General features: G+C 44.0%; 1 protein-coding gene across 5 annotated transcripts in view; it reads left to right on the top strand.

The window, feature by feature from the left end:
• The first annotated feature begins 8,279 nt into the window (after positions 1–8,279).
• Positions 8,280–10,917, top strand: part of MAPKAP1 (MAPK associated protein 1) — a 231,214-nt gene continuing 228,576 nt past the window's right edge. For 3 of the 5 annotated variants that reach the window (XR_003790653.1, XM_029201625.1, XM_029201623.1), the window contains exon 1: positions 8,298–8,543. The gene's annotated coding sequence lies outside the window, so the exon portion shown is untranslated. Of the gene's footprint in view, positions 8,544–10,917 lie in introns of all 5 variants that reach the window. The other 2 variants (XM_029201627.1, XM_029201624.1) reach the window with 1 other exon arrangement.

Genomic DNA, 10,917 nt, shown 5'->3' with positions numbered 1-10,917 from the left:
GTGGTGGGGCTCTGGCTAAGGCTAGGGTTTTGTTTTGTTTTTGCGGTACTCGGGCCTCTCACCGTTGTGGCCTCTCCCGTTGCGGAGCACAGGCTCCGGACGCGCAGGATCAGCGGCCATGGCTCACGGCCTAGCCGCTCCACGGCATGTGGGATCTTCCCGGACTGGGGCACGAACCCGTGTCCCCTGCATCGGCAGGCGGACTCTCAACCTCTGCGCCACCAGGGAAGCCCTAAAGCAACATTTTTGCACTGAGATTTTGGCAAAGAACTGGGAAATACAAAGATGAATAATTTACAGCCCTACCCCCTTATTTCCTAGAACCTCTTTCTCCAGTATAATCTCCAGATTTTGCTGGGAATTATACAGTCTCTTCAGTGTTTGGACAGAACAGTTTCTCCCAGGTGAAGCAGGTTTTGAGACTTCCCCCTGGACTACCATCAATACTCCTCATCATCAATACCCCTGTGATGTAAAATCAGAAGTTAGTTCTTAGGCTATTTCGTAAAGCCAGACAAGGGGCTCAGATTCAACTACCACAGGGCCAGGAAGATCCTGCAAATGAGTGCAGCAAGCTACAGTCCAAGTGTCTTGATGGATGGTGGCTGATGCCTGGCCTGCATCACGGCCACCCCCCAGCAGGAGGACAGCCACTACTCACCTGATTGTTGACAAGTAGGCTGTGGACCCAACGTTGCCACATCTTTTCAATTTTTCAAGGGAAGCAGAAAGGCCCTCAGCAGGCCAAGACAGTGGGGGCTGGTTTCAGCCTTCAGACTGCCTGTTTTTTTGTTTTGTTTTGTCTTTTTAATTCTGAGCTGGCGTTTGTTCATGACTGTTGTAGGCACTGTTTTTGCTCAAAGTCATTTGGGTGACAGTATTCACACATTCAACAGCTACTTCATTATTTAAAAAATATGTATTTATTTATGTGTTTTATTTATTTATTTTGGCTGCACCAGGTCTTAGTTGCAGCACGCGGGATCTTCACTGCGGCATGCGGACTTCTTAGTTGCGGCATGCATGCGGGATCTAGTTCCCCAACCAGGGATGGAACCCAGAGCCCTTGCATTGGGAGTGCGGAGCCTTACCCAATGGACCACCAGGGAAGTCCCAACAACCACTTCATTTAATTTTCATTCAGGAAATACTGAACACACATTACAATTTTTCTGGACCATCGATGCAGAGATAATTATTCTAACTAAGGTCACCCAGCATGTGTGAAGGAGCATGTTAGCCTAGGACAGATTATCAAGGGTAATCCTCATCTACTGTAATACAAATTTATAATGAGCATCTACTATTTTGTTCCTCCTCTTCCAGCCATCAGGGATGCTATGATGACTGAAATATGTCTCTGCCTCAGGTTGCTTCTAGTTTAGTAAATCATCCCCTCATGAGGTAGGTGAGGTGGGAAGATGATGGAGTAACAGGAAGGATTTAAAAGAACACTATTTGGGGACCCAGACATCTTAGAGTGATTCCATCAAGATATCTTCTTTTGCTTTCCTGGCTTGTATAAATTCCAGCAGAGGTCATATGCACGTGTGGGAGCTTAATAAATGCTCTTTGAAAGTGACGATAATGAATTGTGATATGGAAAATCAGAAACCACTCTCTAGGAGTGTGGCTCAGGGTGTGGAATACTTTAGAAGGAGTCCCTGTGAGAAAAGGCTAAAAGAAGTGGGGTTACTAATACCGTATCATGGAGAAAAGAAGGTTAAGGAGAATTTAATAGCCATCTTCAAACATCTAAAGGGATATTGCTCATGTGTTTTAAAGATCAGTTCTTGTCTACTAAGGACAGGACGTCAGGGAATTATTGTAAATGGGAGCAGGAGGGCCTTAGATTAGATATCTATGAGGGGGAAGAAAAAAAATCCAGCTGAAAGGATTGTGAGATGCTAGACAGCAACATGATTTAGGGAAATGACACGGTTGTTTTAGGAACAGTGGCTGCTGATTACTAGGGGAATTATAGATCTTGGGGCCTCCACGTCAGCCAGTTGCTAGTTGTATGATCTAGAGCCAGTGACTTCACCTCTTTGAGGCTCAGTTTCCTCATTTGTTAAATGGGCATAAGAACAATATCTATTTATTGGACTGTTGTGAGGATTCAATTACATTGTCTCTAAAGCCATTAGATATATCTGTGCCAGGTTCAGAACAAGGCTCCACCAATGATGGATGCCATTCATTGTTATTCACCTACTACGGTCCTGCCTGGAAAAAACAAAACAAACAAACAGTCCCCCCACTACAAAAAATACTACCCATAAACGTAAACTCTCTTTCCAGAGGCATCAGACAAACAGATATGGTTGGTATGGTGGGACTTACAATCTCATTGAAAACACCCGATGTGCACACTCAGAAAGGGAAATAAATATAAGATTAAAATAAGAGTCAGTAGAGTGAAGTGGTTAAGAGCGTGGAGTCAGGAAAATATGTGAGCTCTTAGGAGAGTGCCTGGCACCTAGGAATTGTTTGCCCTTGAAAGAGCAAAACCTCAATGCAAGCTAAGGTCAGTTTTGAAGTGAAAGTTTGAAAAAAAACACCTATAGGGTTCTCAGGTGGGAGAAATTGCTCCAAATTAGTGTGGGCCAAACAAACAGGTGGATAAGACTGGAATGCACTAAACTGTAAATGTACTTGATCAGAAGGATCTTGGCTGTTTTAAGCAATGATCAATTATTCACTATTTGGACATCCTAACCTTTTATTCTTAAAACATTTGCAGGCACTACTTTGAATAGCCTACTTGTCAACTTTCAAAGAAAAACAGCTGTTTGTTTCTGATATTTTGAATACACCCAAGAAACAGTCCTCTACATTGTGATTGTATTCTATAAACTTTACTTCATAGCAATGATAACTCTGCAGCAAATTCACTTCTAATATTTAATGAAATATTTTTAGCTGCAAAAACATTTTATGTTCACTATTATTTATTAATGCCCTGTTTTAAAATATTACGCATAAAATTTATTCCAGTGCACATTAGTAAATAAATTATGCTTGTAATTTCTAATGCATTTTTAATTATAAATTTATCCATGTCTACCTTTATTTATGATAGCGGTGTCTCAGTGTTGAACATACTGTATATTAATGGAGACACTGTTAATTATGCATTCTTAGAAGTTGCATTCAACAAAGCACACGAGTCTGTTTTCTTACATCCTAAGTCCTGTTAACATCAATTAATTTAGGAGCTGGAACTCACAGGACTAGCTAACCTTTAAAGCAAGAAAAGGTACTATTAGAAGGTGGTTATAGAGCCTGGATGTAGGGAGGGACTACATTTATCCATAAATGTAGCCAGAGAGATACTAAAATACCAGCCAGATGTTTCATTTTCACCCCAAGCATGTAAAAAAGGGTACCAGAAATAATATTCAGCAGAAAAAGACAATAGAACAAAGCTCAGGGAATCACTGCAAGACCCCAGAACTGATCTATACTTAAATAGTATATGCAGAGTGTTATATCTAAGATTTTCTGGTTGGTTAATATTGTGCTCCCCTTCCACCCACCAAACTCACCTTATTATGAGCAATATGTTAGCTTTAAAAAATTCTTCACATTGAAATGTTATTTTAATTTGAAAAAATACTATATTGCTCTGAAAGTGTCCATTTCTTGGAGGCTTCTTTCAAATAGTTTGAATGGATTTTTGACACTGAATTTACTGTTGTCTTGAAATTGCTTTGTACCATAGGAGCAAAAATGCCTGTTTTCCCTATGGGAGGAAAAATATATTTCAAAAAGAGAGGAAACTAATATTAGGAAAATAGAAGGGAAGCATAATCACACATATAAAATATTAAGAACACACATTTGCAGAGAAACTAGAAGGTGCCTCCCTTTTCCCACAGCTCTGGCAGGACTTGAAAGAAAGCTCCTCTCATCTTATTATGTTCACTCTCGGCTTGTTGTCACAGAGTTGGAAAAGTGGGTTTTTCCACATGTGAATTCTGCTTAACAATGTAAGATTTCCAGTTGTTTCATTTCATGTGCATGTTTTGAGTAACTTTTCATTTAACATGCATTTTACCAAGTGTTTATGGTGTTTTAAGCTTTAAGTATATTAAAAAAAAAGAGCGAGAGAGAGAGAGAGAAAGAAATGTTCCTTTGCTCATGGCCTGTCAGAGAGACAGATGTGTATTGAAAGAATAACAGAAAATGTGATCAATGTTGAACACAGAGAATGAAGCTCTTCATGTGGCCTGTTAGGGAGAAGTGATCTTGGAAAACTTCCTAGAGGAGGAGAAGCAGTATGTGAATTTGGTTTTCAAGAATGAATAGAATATACCTGGGGGACTTCCCTGGTGGCGCAGTGGTTAAGAATCCACCTGCCAATGTAACGGACACAGGTTCGATCCCTGGTCTGGGAAGATCCCACATGCCGCAGAGCAACTAAGCCTGTGCGCCACAACTACTGAGCCTGCGCTCTAGAGCCCTCGGGCCAAAAACTACTGAGCCCGCGTGCCACAACTACTGAAGCCCCCGCGCCTAGGGCCCGTGCTCCGCAACAAGAGAAGCCACCGCAGTGAGAAGCCTGCGCACCGCAACAAAGAGTAGCCCCCGCTCGCCGCAACTAGAGAAAGCCTGCGTGCAGCAACGAAGACCCAATGCAGCCAAAATAAATAAATAATAAAATAAAAAGTCTACCACAGCAGCAGTGGTATTGGTAAAAAAGAAAAAAAAAAAGAATATACTTAGGAATTCCCTGGCGTTCCAGTGGTTAGGATTCGGTTTTTTCACTGCCAGGGCCTGGATTTGATCCCTGGTCGGGGAATAAGATCCCACAAGCTGTATGGTGCAGCCAAAAACAAAAAAAAGAAAAAGAAAATATATACACTTAATGGTTAGAATGGTTAAAATGGCAATATATATTTAATAAAAACATTTTTCTAAAAGCACATTGGGATTTATCCTTTAAGAATCCCACCACTCTGTTATGTAGAAACCCAAAATAGCCACTATAGAGGCCACAAGGAGAAAAACCAAGGTGCCCTGGCCAACACCTCTAGCCATCTGAGACCTTCCAGCCATTCTAACTGCCATCTGACTGAATGTGCACGAGGGAGCCAAGAAGACTGGCAGAACAGCCACCCACCAAGCCACAGAATCTTGACAAATAATAAATGGTTGTTGTTTTAAGCCACTTACAAAAAAGGAGAGAGAGAAAGAGAGAGTGGGAGTTTACTGAGTGGAGAGAGAAAGGGCAATTGAGGCTTGAGCAGGAATTACACCAGCAATTGCATTTGAGGAAAGCAAATGTATAAGAGGTCTTAATTCTTGCTGCCTGTCTCAGTGCAGCGGGCAATAGGAGCTGGTGTTTACAGAACACTCCCTGTGTGCCAGGCACTGTTCCAAGTGCTCTCCATGCATTATTACCTCAGTGGATGTTCACGATAACCTAGATGAGGAGACAGATACACAGAAGGCAAATCATTTGTTGAAGACCACACAGTTAGTAGGTGGCTTTTTTTTTTAATTTTATTTGTGGCTGCGTTGGGTCTTCTTTGCTGCATGCTGGCTTTCTCTAGTTCCGGCGAGCGGGGGCTACTCTTCGTTGCAGTGTGCAGGCTTCTCATTGCGGTGGCTTGTTGCAGAGCACGGGCTCTACGTTCGCGGGCTTCAGTAGTTGTGGCACGTGGGCTCAGTAGTTGTGGCGCACGGGCTTAGTTGTTCTGCAGAATGTGGGATCTTCCCGGACCAGGGATTGAACCTGTGTCCCCTGCATTGGCAGGTGGATTCTTAACCACTGTGCCACCAGGGAAGTTCCTAGTAGGTGTCTTTGAACTTCTGTCCATTGCCCCCATTCTAGTCCTGGGGACCCGAAGAAAAGGAACCCCTGTCTCTTATCATGGCCTCCTTTCCAAGTTGGAGCTGAAGTATGGAAAACCTGATTGTCACAGGTATGCTGCGGTACTGGTCCCTGTGCCCTCATGTCTACCAAAGTCCCCAACCAGTCCCTGGCCCAGCACATTCGGTATGTTGTAAAAATATAATTTTTCTGAGTGTGTCAGTTGTCAGGGTCCTAGTCCTATGCACCCCTAGGTCAAGAGATAGGTCAATGTAAGCTCTACTTTTTAAAGCCACTTCCACTCTCTGATACAATTCTTACTCCTTGGAGGCTAAGCCATGCAGTTGGCCTGTCATCACTTCTCCTCATCTAACTACCTTCCTCAGTTGTAGAATGGCTTGGGAAGCACCCGTGGTTTCCTTTCCACCTCATGTCCATCTCTCATCCTGAGAGCTTTTGAGGTCACATGGCATCTCAGTTCCTTGACTGTCTCATCTTCAAAAACTTTTTCCTCCTTTGCACTTCAGCCAGGACCCCACTCTCGGATGGCTCTTCATCTGAGGTTGTTCAAGGCGCCCATCTCTTAGGATACCCTCCATCTTTCTGCCTGGTACCATCAGTGACTTCCATTACACCTGTTTGGGGACCTTCAGGCCAGTGTCATGAGCCTTTCCAGAATTCTCTTACTTAACATCTTGAGCATCCATCCTGTGCCTTTTGTTTTAAGCACTCTTAAAAGCTGAGATCTTAAACTCCTTGACCCCATCACACCTGTCTGGCAAACTGTCTTCCTGGGATTAACCCAATTGCTCATTTTTTTGTGTGCCTGTGTCTTAACTGTTCAAACTAACTATAGAAAAATCAAACAACCATCATATTAGTATCACCATAAATTCAGAGTCTCCATTCTCAATGGGGCCCTCAGTGTTCCTGAAATCTTACCATATTTCCCTGCACTCCAACTTACTGCAGTGACTATTTCAAATTCATAGTCAGACTTTACTGTAAGCTTCTTTAGGGTGGAGTCCCTATCTGGCTTTTTCACCACTAAATCTCCAGTGCCTAGGATAGGCTTAATACATAGGTACTCAATAAGTATCTGTTTACTGACTGACGTGTAGTAATAGTGGTAGGCATTTTATGCAAATATTAGTAAATGTTAGCTACATGCCGGGCTCTATTCTTTGTGAGCTATATGTATTAGCTCATTTAATCCCCACAAACCCCCCAGTGAGGTTAATTAGAACTTTTGTCATGCCCATTTTACAGATAAGGAAATTTAGAGAGGCAACTTAGAGAGATGAAGTGATAAAAACTGTAAGTGGTAGAGTGGGTATTTACTCCTTAGAACCTGTAGAGAGAAAGCTTAGTGGGTCCAGTTGAGTTTTTTACAATCAGGCAACTGTGCTTCAGACTAGAGGTCAAGAGACAAGTGAAAATGAAGATTCATATTTAGGAGGGGACAGATAAACTGGTGACCTCAGAAAACAGAATATCCAACCTTGTTCACACCCTTGCTTTGGCAGAGCACCTCCAACAAGCCCCTGATGAAACTGGGGTGGTGTGTGTGCAGAAAGTACATTTGGGTGGTAAGGTGCATTTCTTTTTCTCCATGTGAGCTAAGACGTCAATCATATATTTGAATACAAGGGGGTGGATCCATGGTGTATTTGTAGGTGACTTTAATATTGGGTAACATCCCCCCTGGGCTGAAATTCAGCCTTGATTTTTTTTTTTTCTTTCTTTTGCTAAGGTGCATTTTTAAGAGAGACGTTTCAGACTACCTCTCAGGTAGGAGAGATATCATTGCACTGCTCGAGTCCTTCTTTCCCCTTCACACTAGTTTCTCCCACTGATGCCCTGAGAGAAGGAGAGAGATCACCAACAATGAGCTCCTGTTTGCGTCGGGTCCACATATCTCATGGAAAGCTCCCTGCAGTTCTGGGAAGATAATTATCTCCATTTTACAGATAAGAATGACTAACATTTACTAAGTTTATTAAGTGTCTGGCACTGTGCTGAGTGTTTTTAGAGCATCATCCCATTCGATTCTCACAGCAATACTTAAAATTGGAGCCACTGTATGGATGGGTCAGAGAAGGGACGTGTCTTGTCCTAGGATACACAGCAGGTTAGAGTTGGCATTTAAACCCAGGTCTTCCTCATCACTCATTTCTGGAGGAACCAAGGGCTTCTTTCCGTGTAAGCAGGGAGAGAGAGGAGGAAATTCGAAGGAGAAGGCTGACGCTGATTTCTACCCAACCCAAACCCGGAGGTCAAGGTACATTGCCAGACTCCCAGCTCATCTCCCACCCAGGCCTTGGCCGGAGGCGGGGAAGTGGTGCGCACGCGCACGGCCTCCCGTTCGGCCCCGCCCCCCGTGAGGGCTTCCCTCCTTGCTCTTGGCTCTGGGGCTTGCGCGAAACGTCCCCAGCCAACGGCTTCTTCCCGGTCAGGGACTTCCGGCGCGCGGAGTGCGGTTCCGGGTCGTGGCGCGGCTCGGGGCCAACAGGGCTGCTGCTCAGCTGGCGAGCGGCGGTGAGCGGCAGGGGCATGAAGGCAAGCCCGGAAAGCGGCAGCTGAGCCGGCCGGGAGGAGCGCCAGTCCCCGAGGATTCCGAGAGTGCGGAGCTCGGGCAGGGGCCGGGAGGCGCGGGGGAGCCGAGCCATCCCCTCAGGAACGTGTCCCAGGGCCGACCCGGCCCGTAGTGTGGCAGCAGCTTCAGGTAAAGGTTGCCTCAGCCTCTAGCTCCTTCGCTCACTACCCCCGCCAGCCCACCCGAGGAGCCTGGCGGCCTTCCTCACTCCCCCGCGCTCGGCGCTGCCCAGCGGGCAGCCTGTCTGGCCCTTGCTCTGGTCTCCCTTGAGCATCCGTTTTCTGGCCCTTTCGTGGAGGCTGCTATGAGCCTGACAGCTGGGTGTGTGATTTGGGGGAGTAGAAACTAGTGGACTTGGTAGAATTGGGGTTTGGGGAGGGTACTGTTGACTCTGGCAGTTTCTGGCTGTACCCTCGGCAACATCTAGGTGTCTTAATCTTCATAACGAGAAAATCAAGTTTTTAAAGCATTGTCTGTGCAGTCCCTGTTTCCCAGCTTCCTTTAGCTCCATTGCCCCAAAGGGGTAAACAGCCTCGCAGAACTGTTTTTTTTCTAGCCAGAGTGCTGCTGGAACTTTGTTTCAGCCTTTTGTTCATGGGAGTGGCATAGAGTCTTCCAGATCTGTTTAAGGCTGGGGAAAAAAAAAAGTCATTTTAGTTTAAGCAAGAGCATTACTTTAACCGGAGACCCGGAAGTTGGCTCAATTTTCATTCTGAATGAAGTGATTTTTGAAGCCTCTCCCAATACGTGGCACTGTGCAAAAGCATCATGTTATAAACCAAAACCAGCAAAGTTCAAAACTTCCCCATGCGTAAACAGTCAAATGGAGACAGGTGTTTACAAACATCGGTTAAAGCAAAGTCAACGTTCTCATTCTATCAATATTTTGACAAGCAGAAGGGGTGGATTCCTAATTTAAAACAGCAGAAAAGAAGGCACCATGTTTTATTCTTCATATTCTGTGAGCTCGCACAAGATGCTCAGTAAACGCTGAAAGAGTTGTTGATGAAGTATTGATATTTGTTTTATCTTTTTCAGTTTACACATTTGCAAGGTTGCTGGGGCCTGTGAGGCATGCAGGCGGCCCCTTTCCCATTCAGCTTTGTGTTCATACCTTCCTTCATCTCCTGTGATGCCTGAGTGTACTCACATTCCTCTACACCTCCTGGCTCCTGGCTAACTTTCCAGCTACGCTTCGAAAGGCCCCCTACCCTGATCCTTTACTCTGGTTAAGTAGGACCTAGATGCCTTTGTTGTTTCCTTTGTTCGTTGTTTTTTTGTAGGACTTTCTCTCTGCCTAGATTTCTCCTTTTCTGTTCCCACCTATTGAGATGTTACCACGGCCCAGCTGAAATTGGCCTTCCCTCAACTAGTTCAGGGCAATCTCAGCTGGAAATGATTTCTTTTCTAGAATCCTAAACACTCATTATTATATCTACAATTATTTCACTTAGCAAACATCTACTGAGTATGGATATATACCAGGTACCATGCTAGACAATGTAGAGATAAATAAGACTCAGTTCTTGTCTGCTCAATTTAGTGAGTGAGATAAGGAAATAATTCGAACACAGAATGGTATGTACACTGCAGGAGAGTTCTTTCTGTGATCCAGTGGTAGCACAGAAGAGGGGGCGTTATTCACTTTTGAGGAGTGTACTATGTCCAGGTAATGTTGCATAATGTGGGGTTAACTAAGCTTTGTTATTTACTATACTGGAGATTATATTAGGTTTCTCTTGTTTAATCATTTTAACCTCAATTCACAGATTAGGAAGGCTCAGGATAAATTACATATCTGGTATGAGACAGCCAGGATTCAAACCCAGGTCTGTCTTATGCCTACATCTGTGCCTTTTCCATTATGTGTTTTTCTTTTCTCACACCATAGCTCTCTGTATGCAAATACATATTGAAACAGGTATACAAGAGAAAAAATATCAATGTCAATATGACTGTCAGATAGTCCTTTAAATGTAGAGAAGACCTTAATCTTCCAAGGTAAGAAGGTAGTAGGTGGGTCAGCTCAACGTTGAATGAGTGGACCAGACATTCTGTAGAGAACAACCATGGATGCTGGCTTCAATTCTTGGTCCTTCCTCTTACTAGATATGTGACCTTTGGCAAGTTTCTTAATTCTAACTATCATTTCCTTCAAGTATAGTTTGAGATGGGGGATGATAGAGACTTCATGAAGTGTTGTGAGCTAATGTGGGTAAAGGGCCTGATTTGTGGCAAGGTTCCCCTGAAAATAGCTGTAAGATGCAAAGATGCAATGCCTGTGGCATGGTTTTAGAGTAGTGAGTAGACCAGCCTGAATAAATCAAACCATTGCTTCTTTCAGTGGGAATACTGGGAAGTAAAGTTGGAGGGTCAGGAGGGGGTCAGAGTCAGGGCTTGTGTGTTGGGCAAGAGAGGTCACTTCCCGTTTCTGCTCATAACCTTTCCTGTTAATAAATACCTTTAAGATCTATGATTCATTCAGCTGTGCCGGGGAAAATGT

Source organism: Monodon monoceros, unplaced genomic scaffold (assembly GCF_005190385.1).
Source record: "Monodon monoceros isolate NGI ecotype Baffin Bay Population unplaced genomic scaffold, NGI_Narwhal_1 Super_Scaffold_5, whole genome shotgun sequence".
In the NCBI taxonomy this organism is placed as follows: domain Eukaryota; kingdom Metazoa; phylum Chordata; class Mammalia; order Artiodactyla; family Monodontidae; genus Monodon; species Monodon monoceros.
Note: the sequence above shows the minus strand (reverse complement) of the source record. Positions and strands in the feature narration are given on the sequence as shown.